Below are 12089 nucleotides of genomic sequence, written 5' to 3'. Positions count from 1 at the left end.
GATGTGCAGATGGTACACAGTGGGATCTGACACCTCCCTGCATGTCAGCCATACACCATCCCTCCAAAGCATGTAGGAGACAGAATACACAGTTACGGCATTTATACAGTCTGCAATGAACATGTTATGTATACTGTGTATTTGATTACTGTGGTACCTCTCTGGCTGTTACATGTGTCAGTTATGCCTGTATAATTACATACCAAAGGTGGCATTGCACTCATTGATAGGTTTAATGAGTACCGTATACAGTGTAACAAAGACATTCTGGGATTTACATGCCATACCAGTCTTTACTTATTTTATTTATTTATTTATTTTATTGCATTTGTTTACTGGGAAAGTCCACTGGGCTTACAAGAGCCCATTTTCAGTGGAGGCTCAGGGAGAAAAGCTCCAACAAGAACATAGATACAGAAAAATATAAACATTAATTGGTACAGAAGTAGAAACAGTGTTACACATGGTAATTACAGTAATATATACAGAATATATACATAAAAGCAAGAATCTAGTTGGTCTGATTACAATAATATATACAGAAAATATACATTAAAGCAGAGAGGTATAAACAGAGATATATTAATCAGTATTATTGTACCAGTATCAACAAGTGATGAAAAAATAAATATGGAGAAAGTATCATCAGTCACTAGTAGCAAAAGGCATAGGAGTTTATTTATCATATAAGGAGAGGGGAGAGGTTAGATTTTAGAGCAAGAACATAGCCAGGAAGTGTTGAGATGATTTTTCAGTATTTGTTTGAAGGTGGTGGTGCTGCCTGTGTTTCCTATAGAAGATGTAAGTGAGTTCCATAGTTTTGCAATGGTGAAGGAGTAGAGAGATTGACTAGCAGGTGAGGTGGGTTTTTCTCCTTTTAGAAGTAGATGGCTTTCAGATCCTAATTGCCTGCTAGGTTGGTATTTGGCAAGTAGAGTTGAGAGAGCAGGACAGTCTGTGGGTCGGTAGATTATTTTGTGCTCTGTAGTTAGCTGGGTGAATGAGAGATGGTGGGGGAGTTCCAGCCACCCTAATTGTTTCAGTGAGATACAGTGGTGGGATGAGAATTTGGCCTTGGTGGCAAATTTTGCTATTCTGTTGTAACACATATCAAGTTTGGATTTTGAATTTTGGACATTAGTGAGGAGAGGGGCACCATAAAGGTGAGAGGGCAATAAAAGGTAGTTGCAAGGGTTTGTCTAGTAGAGAGCCTTTATAGGTTGTGCAACAGTGCATGAAGCCCCACATCTTACCGATCAGTGAAAGTGAAAGGCTGGATCACTCTCTGTGTCCATAAATCCCTGACTAATGGGTCAAGTGTTGGAGGTGTGCAGACAATACAATATTTTCCAGGGGGTGGATGAATGCCATGCATATAGTATTGTGCATTAATTGGCATGTAGTATTTGTCAATGGCTTTGACAGCACCTGAATGCATATGTCAGCCTATCCTGGACAACTGCTGGTTCTGTGTGGCATTCAGTGACAGCTCCTTATTTGCAATCATCTCCAAATGTAGTCAGTCTGAGGTCACTGATAATGGCTGTGACAGCAGAAAAGTGAATGGCTAGGAGGGGTAGTCCCAGGAATGATGTGTGTCGGTAGTCCATTGATGATTGGCCTCATTGTAGTACTGCCTACACAATCCTATCTTCACAGATAATGAATGTAAGACAATTGGCTATCCAATGGCTGACATACAAGTTTGTAAATAATCACTACAGTGTGTCCACAATGCCTGATGGCCTAATCTTGTCAAATATCTTTTCAGGCCATAGTAGGTTGGGTGAGTCATTTTCCCCTTATCCATAGCAGACTGTAACATTCAATGATGTGCAATGCGTAGGGTAGGCATGATCTGATCTTGAGCAAAACACACTAGATTGGGCCAGTGTCTGCAGATATACTACATTGTTAATAATACTTTCCATGATAAGTCTTTTCATGTGTTTAAATGTAACACTGCTGAGACATCTGAGTATACTGTGTGTCACTGCATGCTACTTGCCCTGTGTGCAAATGAGTACAAGCTTCAAGTACATGGAACTTCTCAATGAATTCTTTTCTCCGGAGCTAGCTGTTTTAAAAAAAGAAGTGACTGATTTACAAAGTAAATTAGAACTAGAATACAGTGACACTAAGAGTATGGAGCGACTAGAAGCTCTGTATGTTTCGTTTACTGAAAATGACAATAGAATAATAAAACAAAAAATGAGCAAACTGCAAAGAGACTTTGAAGATTTTTCAAATGGCAACATCTTTGTATGGCCGAGAGCAAATGACTTCAAGCTCTCTGGTCACAATGGAAGGAGATTGGCTGAAACGGAAAGGAGGGGCCGTAAAGGTAGTATGAACATTACGACACCTTTTATTCACAATAATTCGTTTCCCACACCTACCCAACATGAAGAAAGACAGCACGTTAAGGAGAGTGGAATAGGAATGAACATAAATGTGTCGACAACTACACATGGTTACCCCGTACAAGAGAGAAATGATGTAGTCAACGCTTCAGCTGTTAATCAGATTATTGCAGATAATCGCTCTATACGAAAGGACACTGTTATCACCACTGATAATGCTTCAACTTTTGACATTTTGCAACCGGGTGTTTCATCCATAGGAGATGATACTGGGTCTGCTATACCAAACGACAATGATATGGGAGCGCGGCCAAAAACGCAGATGGGAAGAAAAAATTTTTTGGATATGTTACCCGCGCCGGTGAAAAAGAAAGGGTCCTGGAAAAGGTCTCTGAGCGAGGACAGAGGGACAGACAAGAGGAGAAAAACTTTGAATTGACTACAACTGATGATATTGGTATTGTTATTAACTTATCATCTTATATTTTAAGTGCAGATGAATTGGCAGTGTTAAATAAGGGATTGACCTTTGTTCCCAGTAAATGTGGCACATATGATGAAATGCTAATAGATGTTATGTTATACTGTAGAAATGTAGCCTTGAAACTTTTATTTGGCAATAGTAATCTGAGTGATGCTTCGCTTAAAAAACCTAGTGGATTCGTTCCACAATTGACACCAGCTTTGAACTTATTTATTAATGCATGTGAAAATGACTTGATAAAATACTATCAAGAAGAAGAATTTAATAAGTTTTATAATTTAACTTTTAATCAAAGGATAGCCTTGAAAAACCTTAGTGCAAATAAGGACATACTGATAAAAAATGCTGACAAAGGAGGAGCAGTGGTGTTGATGGACACCATTTGGTATGATAAGAAATTAATTGAATTATTACAGGATCAAAGTACCTATGTTGAGATAAATCCATTAGGTGTGAAACAAACAATAGATAGAGTAATTTTTTGTTTAAATAAATTACTGAATGATATGCTCATATCTGAAGAGACACATCAATTTCTTTTGATAAACAAACCAGTTACCTCGATCTTCAAAGCATTACCCAAAATTCACAAATCTCTCAGTGACCCACCCCTTCGACCTATAGTATCTGGGAGGGGTTGGGTCACTGAGAATATTTCAATTTGGGTGGAATATACCCTCAAACCTTATCTAGATACAATGGATAATGTCCTTAAAGACACAGGACATTTTCTAAGGCTATTAGGTGAAATGAATAATAATCAACACTCAGGAAAATTGTTGATGGTTACTATGGATGTCCAAAACTTATTCACGGTTATTAATAATGACCATGGCATTAATAGTATAGGTGAGCTTTTAGATAACTTAGGAGTAAATAGAGAGAAAGTTTCATTGATTAAGACTATGTTATCTTTAGTCCTAGAAAATAATGTTTTTATGGGGGCTAATTCTATATACAGACAGGCGCAGGGGGTAGCTATGGGCACCCCCTGCGCCAATACCTATGCTAACTTGGTACTTGGTACTCTCCCATTGGGAGAAGACCTATGTCTTAAATAATGAATCATGGAAAGAATATATAAAATTATATCTACATTTCGTAGATGATGTTTTTCTTTTGTGGAATGGGACGGAGCTAAAGTTAAGAGAATTTGTGGAATATCTACACTCGACCACAACATTTTTTAGATTTACGATTAAATATTCATATGACTCCATTGATTTTTTAGATGTATGCATAGAACAAAATATAACAGGTTTTAATTCTAAATTATTCAGGAAAGAGTGCTGGAAAAACTCTCTTTTAACATATGATAGCATGCACCCCAGGCATACATACCAGAATATAGTACAAGGGCAAGTTAGTAGGGCATCTAGGTTGTGTTTATCAGATTCTGCTTTTGAAGCAGAGGTAGATAAACTTAGAGACTGCTTCCATCATAGAGGCTACAAACCTGCCATGGTGAATAAAGCTATTGACAAAGGCAGAACATTGAGGTCTAATGAATATAAACCCTGGATGCAACGAACTAACAATGGAGCAAATTCAGACAATAAAGACAAATCACATATGGGGCTGCAATTAATGTTCAATTACAGTAGCAATATAAAGGATATTTGTAATATAGTGCGGAAGAACTGGAACATCCTAACTAGTGACAATAGTTTAAGGGATATTGTGGGGTCTAATCCTAGCTTTAGGTACAGAAGGAATAAAAATTTAAAGGATTTACTCTGCAAGGAACCCTCAAATAGTAATGTCCAACATCATGTTTTAAATTCTATAGGGACAACCAACTGTGGGCTCTGCAAAGCCTGTGTTTATATTAACAAGGACATACATTTCAAACATCCTGTCACAAATAAAATGTTCTTTTTTAAAGGGAAAGCCACTTGTCGCACCACAAATATTGTATACTTAGCTGAATGTTGCCAATGCCCATGTTTTTATGTCGGGAAGACAAATAATATGTTTAAAATCAGGATTCTCCAGCACCTTTCAAGCATAAGAAATGGTGATGAAAGGAATGCTTTATGCAGACACGTAAACGAATTTCCAACACACACTTTTAAATTTCGGGCCATTGTCAATGTTAAACCTAACAGCAGGGGGGGTGACATAAAACTTCAGACTGAATTAGTGGAAACTAAATGGATTGTTGATTTAATGGCAAATAGGAAGCCAGGATTAAATGAAGTGATACCCATTAAGCCTATTTTAAAAAATAGGCGCGTTTTTCATTGAATGCTATTGGTTGTATTTTTTCATAAAATGTTTGTATCAATGCCTGTTTAAACATCTGATGAAGGGTTATCCCGAAAGCGCTCATCCTGTATTTTAGTAATAAAGTTTTAAATAATCACAGCAGTGTTCGACCTCGCTTTTATCCAGGATTGTTTGTTCTATTTGCTTGGTTGGACTTTGGCATCGTACCGTATTGGATTGACTGGTTTCCAAGAATGTAGTTATCTAACATGTCTGTGTCTGTACAGAGCATAGGCATGCAGTGGGGGGGGGGTAATACATGCACCCTGGGAAAACTAAGGAGGGTGTGTTTACACAGTTATTCTGCAGTTGCACACCACTCAAGCAGTGTGTACAGCAATGACACAATTACCTTGTGAAGAATGTTGACAAGAGGGGAGTCACCTGAATTGCTGGTACCTGCCCACTACAACTGCTGGTCTCACCACAACCACTCTCTCCTGAGAATACCATGCTCCCACACTTTGTCTCTCACCAAAAGCAAAACGTTAGTACCAAACCCCACATGAAGTGTAGGCCACAGCCTGTTTGTTCATCCACATAGTTTTCCCACGTCATGCAAGGCTGTGTAGGCTTGACATACCCTTTTCCAGGTAGATGCCTTAAGTAGCAATCAGAGTAATCATTACAGTTTTGTATATATTATGCTTTATATTCTAGGGTTTTTAGGATTTCAATAGGGTAATGAGCAGATGGTGAGTCAGAGCACAGCTGCAGTGTCACAATATGATATTCAATGTTTGCTGACATAGACATCCAAGGTTGCTCGAGCAAGCACCACAATGGCAGTGATTCCTGTTAGGTGACCACAGCTATTCATGCAACCTGACCTTCAACAGCTTCATGGTGCATGTCTGTGTGCCATGTATCTGAGATGTACTGTAGAGGAGTGGCCACCTTTGGCCAAAGTGTGTATACCTATATCTGTCCTTCACATGTCATACTGTACATTTATGTAACTGGAACACACTTCTCTGTTTCCACATCATGTCACACAACATCCAGTGTGCTGTCTGGTTGCTTCCCAGGCAGTGTATACTAGCAAGGCCAGAGTAATGACTGCAGAGTTGAACAAGTTCTTTGTGCATGCATGGACATCCACATCTTCACTGCAAGGAGTGCCTAAAGCCAGTGCGTATCAGGCTATCAACCCCATGGGTGTAGCAGCATGACCCCAACTGCGCTGGAGTTGTAAATTGACACATTTGTAGGTATGCTATTGCGACCATACCTAATCATGGGATTATAGTTAATCCAAGGGCCGCATGCCTGGCAAAGCATTATACTCACTCAACCATGTTATGGCACACTGTCAGGTGCTGTGTTCCATTAGGAGAACTACATAAAGATAATTACATGTTACATTTCAGCATCTGTCAGGCCACTGCCTAATGAAGGCCTGCTGTGATGTACACACAGGTAAGACTGTATTGATAATGGCATTATCACTAACTGCTATTGAAATGTGGGAAGTGTCCCTGACCCTATACTGCTATGCCACACAAACAAAACCTGTGAGAGATGTGACTATATAACAAACATTGTTTCCATGCTGCCTTACACATCAGTCAGTACATATCACAATGAGAAGTTTGACAACATGCACACCTCACTGCATACCCCACCCACACCCACATCACACACAACTTCATGGGAGGTGGTCCTTACTAGACAAATACACAAAGAACAGACATCTCAGAAACCCAGTTGCAAGCACAGTACACATAATCATATCTATGCATAACACAGTACACATATTAGCGCATATACCACTGTCTAACTGGTGAAACACCTGAGGCAAAACACAAACTCAACCCTATTATTCATAGTTGATTATATCATGTGACACATTGATGTCCCTCTCACCTGGCTACACATTGGAAAGGTCACAGTTAGCTGTCTGTGAGGTGCCAGGATATTCCATAACACACATACAAGCAGGTTTGTCAACATCAAGTGCTGTTATGACTATGTCATAGTTCCTGTTGGTGTGTAGAACTTGAGACATACCTCAATGGACTGTATGCAGACACATGACTGAGCTTACAGACTCTGTTTCTGGCAGGTATTTTCATAGCTTTCAACTGCATTACACCTTCATATAGGATGATGGCTCAATACACACAGAACATAACCGATGTTAATAATTGGCTTATTGTGTGGTGTCATTTTTTAAGGGGAACCAGTAAATGTCAGCATGGGATGACTTTCTCAACAAACCTTGATGCTTTGCTACAGATGGTGTTTATCTGTCATGCCTTGAAGTTTGTGTAGTGGCCAAGGCTGCTGAGATCACCATAGTGCATCTTATAGGTATTGTTTCATGGGAAAATGTTCCATAGAGGAAATGCCAATCCTCAAACAACATCATGGTTATGCTGGTATACACTAAACTCCACTCACTGGAAAGTGTCCCCACCTTGGAAAATGCAGACATTTGCAGAGTCACACACCTGGTTCAAGGCTTTGGACAGCATCACAGCCATTTCAGGCTACACGTCCTTCCACATGTTAAGAACTCACACTAAAAGTGTGCCAGTGAATATAGGTGGTGTATCCATAGTCATTAAAGATAGATACACATCCAGATTAGTTAAGCAGTGTGCTTCCCTGGAGACACTGCAGGTGCTATTCAGTGCTGGTAGGTCACCTAATGAAGCCATTGCCAATTACATGGGCAACTCTATGAAGCAGGACACCTGTTGTGCTTACTTGAATATACCTGTGTCTAACAAGCTACATCACAACACCATGCTGTGGGGGGTGGGAGGCTTTCACTAATCACCAGCTGTGTTGATTACTTATGGTCAAGCTCACTTGGCCAAAGGTTATTCTATGTCTTTAACTACAATTACCTGAACCAGTGCAGTGACATCCCCACAAGGGGAGCCAACATACTGCATCAGGTGCTTACCAATATGGCTGACTACTGTAACACCTGCATTGTGAGGTCCTCCATGTTAAGATCTGACCACAAATTGGTCTCTTTACATGTAAAACTCACACCTGAACCCACCCCCCCCTTCAGCAAACACAGTAGTAAACATCAACAAGCAAAGGATAACCTCCTATGAGATAGCAAAAATAGCATGACTGCACCTCCACCCACAGATAGGGCAGGCAAGTATGGCAACCTCTACAACAATGCTTTATGCAACCACCTGTACAACTACGTAGACTCGGCTGTAGCTGACAGGAGGACAAGAAGCACCTCATGCCACAGCAAGTTGGGAGCAGTTTTACAATCTACCAGTTATGTCACTCTCTTGCAAGAGAATCTTCATGAACATATGCTTGTTCACATACTTATGGCTGTAACCCTATGCAAATGTGTATGTAATATAATTTCCATCAGTAACAGCAATGCTCCTGGTAAGTAGCACATCAGTGGCAACACCAGTTATACATATTAAAGGGTGATAGACCTGGCCACATGTTATGGCCTGGCCTGGCCATGTCACCACAGGGCTTCTGTGTGTATCCCTTGTGGACAGGGCCAATATGTGCAGATAACAGTAAGAATGTGACAAGGAGTTTATGGGACCTAAACCCATTAGGGATTAGGCTACTAATGTATATATACATATATATATAATGCTGATGTAGAATCTCTAGCATCTGCACACACACACACACACACACACACACACACACACACACACACACACACACACACACACACACACACACACACACACACACACACACACACACACACACCTGGCTACAGTGATAATTGTACTACTACCTAGTAATATGTACAGAACATTGCAGAGCAGGCACAGTCCAAGTTGGCTGCAATTAGATTAAAACACCGACCTATCTAATGGTACACACTACAGATCACAGTACTTAACACACATGCCAAACCACAGGTGTGCTATTAATATCTCTTTAGGTAATGTTATGGTAGATGACATCAACAGGCCTTGTACTGGCCAGGACTTTGAAGGCACAAATCACCTGCTACAAACAAAATACTGCAAAAACCCACCTCTTTCTAACTCCATGTGGTGACCATATTTATTTTGCATGGAGATGTATACACACACACACACACACACACACACACACACACACACACATATCAGGTGAGCTGGAGTGAGATTAGAACCCCTACTTATGTAGTCGTACACACTGCATATCCCAGTATTTACACCACAAACAATGGCTGAATTCTGACATTAGAATGGCAGTTGGTAGTGTTAATTACATGACATTAGCAGGCCTTGCACCTGCAAGGGCCAATAAGGGCAGACCCATTGAAATGTGGAAGTCAGTGTGGGAATTTCCATTTGGTATGCAGGGAGATGCACATGCACACAAAAACATCAAGTGGGCTGGAGTAAGATTAGAATGCCTATGTATCTATTCTTACATACAAAGATCACGGTATTTATAGCATGCACCACAACTGACACTTGCTTTATATGTGACTGCAGCAAATACTAGTGGCGTACATAGAGTAGGCTTGGGGTGAACAGCATGTATGGGCTGCAGAGTGACATTGCTTCTCCACTGTTCACTGTATCTAGTAGCCTAGCAGAAAGATAACTATTTTTTATCCTAGCTATGTGTCTACAGTAGCCCTTTTGGCCATATGCAGCTGTCTGCATTTGGATGGGCAACCCTGTGGGCCAAAATAATGTGTCCTATCAATGCATACATAGACAACATGATACATAACACCAACTATTCACCTGCTGGCATATGTGTTGTGACATCCACAAGGCACAGGGGGCTGTAGGGAAATGCATTATCTACTGTTGAGCCCCTACATTTGGTCCTTTGATCAACATTATATATGTATCATACTACAACTTTAATCACTATTATCAGGGTATGTAGGACAATACAGACATACACAGACATATAAATATATATCTGTAGATAATAGGGACAAAAATATAAATGAAGGTGTGTTTGTGTGTGTGTGTGTGTGTGTGTGTGTGTGTGTGTGTGTGTGTGTGTGTGTATAATATATGTATATGTGTTATGTAGATGTATAGGGAGTAACAGATATGTATACATATATGTATGTATCTGTACATGTATCTATATATAACAAGTCATTTTGACTGGGGAGCAACAGAATTGTGCTCTGCTTAACTAAGTGTATGAGCATGCCCAGTGGGATTTTTGATAGTTATAAACTGACTCCTGCCCACACTTACCTGTACTCCTGTCCAGGATTTGTGTGTTACACAAAATGTCATCTGTCCCTCTTACTGCACTGCTGCAGATCACTGAACTTGGCTACGAGTTTCTTCAGCTGTGTGATGTAATTAATATGTCACAAAGGATAATAATATTACACCGCACACAGACTGAAAGTCTGTAAAACAAAAAGTAATACTACCTGATATTCAAAATAAGTGGTTATATCTAGATTAGAACCATGAATGTCACCACACAAATTGCCCTAGTCCTTTGAGCCACACTAGCTGTTTAACACTCAGTGATTATTCATCGCACAATCAACCGCATACATATGTATATTGTTATTCCTGCACTAAGTAAGATATAGAATGTGTGATCAATTTCTGTGTTACTGTCCTGAGACTGCCTGGCATGCTGATATACCATTGATGAGTTTGTGTTACAGTAGTTACAAGGGAACACTGCTGTGGTGGGGATGATGGAACACCATCACATATTTTGCTGGGATACACAGTAGTCTTACTGTCATGTCACCCCCACTGTCTAACATCTATCTTGACAGATGTACCAGTAATCTGTTGGAGTAGGACTGCATGACTTTTCCATACATGAGGCCTAGTGACTACACATGGAAACAAGGTAGTGGAATGGATATCTTTACTCCCATGTGGATGTAATTTCTGTCCATGTAGCCCAATATATTTACTTGCATAATGTACCAGATCCATACATACAATGCCATATCATAATAATCCTTATAAGTACTGTATAGGTTACAGATGTACCTTGCAAATGCAGCAGTTTACACAACCATAGTTCAGGGATGACTCTGTCCAATGCAAGCAGTACACAGCCACTACATCAGCAAGTACAGGATGTGGTGGGTTCTCTGCCATCATTTTTAATTTCTGTATGTGAGTAGAAGTCAGATGTCAGTCCCTAGGGCCATAGGTTGTCAGTGAATGTGCTATGTGTTGCTTCTTAGCCAAAGCCAGGGTGTACTGATCATGCATAGATCTGCCTACAGGGACATCAGCAGGGGAGTCCTCCTCCGAGTCTTCCTGTGACTGTGGCTGTGGTGACCTAGGCAGTGGTGAGGGGCTGTGTATCCTGTCCTTTTGCTGATCCTGCTGCAGCTGTTTCCATAGGATCATATTTTGTAGCATAGCACATACTCTAAATATATGTGCACATGTAGCTGGAGAATACAGCAGGACTCCACCAGAAATATTTAGACATCAGAACTATGACTTCAGCAGCCCATACACACACTCTATGATGTTCCTAGTTTGTGTGTGTGCATCATTATGGCGTTCTTCTGTGGGTGGGTGTGCATTTCTGATGGGTGTCTTCATCCATGGTTCCAGGGTGTAGTCAGCATCTCTCAGTAAATGGTCATGTGGGTTGTCCCTTCTAGCAAACATCTGGTACAGCTGTGATGTGTCCCAAATATGGGAGTCATGATAACTGCCAGGTCTGCCAGCACAAACATTCAGGATAACCCCCTGGGCATTGCACATAACTTGGCAGTTGATGGAGTGGTACCTCTTGTGGTTAGTGTAGATTCAACCCTGCTCACCAGGTGGAGCTTTGATGTGTACATGGTTGCAATCTATACCTCAGAGTAGTATGCTGCAGGGTAGAACTGTGAAATATTGCTGGCCCTCATCTCAGGGGAGAGGGGAAAAGATATGTGCTCACTGGCATGTGGTAGCATGGCATCCAGGAACTGGTGGAGTCTCCTGAATGCAGATGCCTGTGACACACCCATCATGTCCTCAGTTGGTCTTTGAAATGTACCTGTAGCTAGTATC

Source organism: Protopterus annectens, chromosome 7.part0 (assembly GCF_019279795.1).
Source record: "Protopterus annectens isolate FY-2018-M chromosome 7.part0, PAN1.0, whole genome shotgun sequence".
Classification (NCBI taxonomy): domain Eukaryota; kingdom Metazoa; phylum Chordata; order Ceratodontiformes; family Protopteridae; genus Protopterus; species Protopterus annectens.
This window is presented reverse-complemented; position numbering follows the sequence as displayed.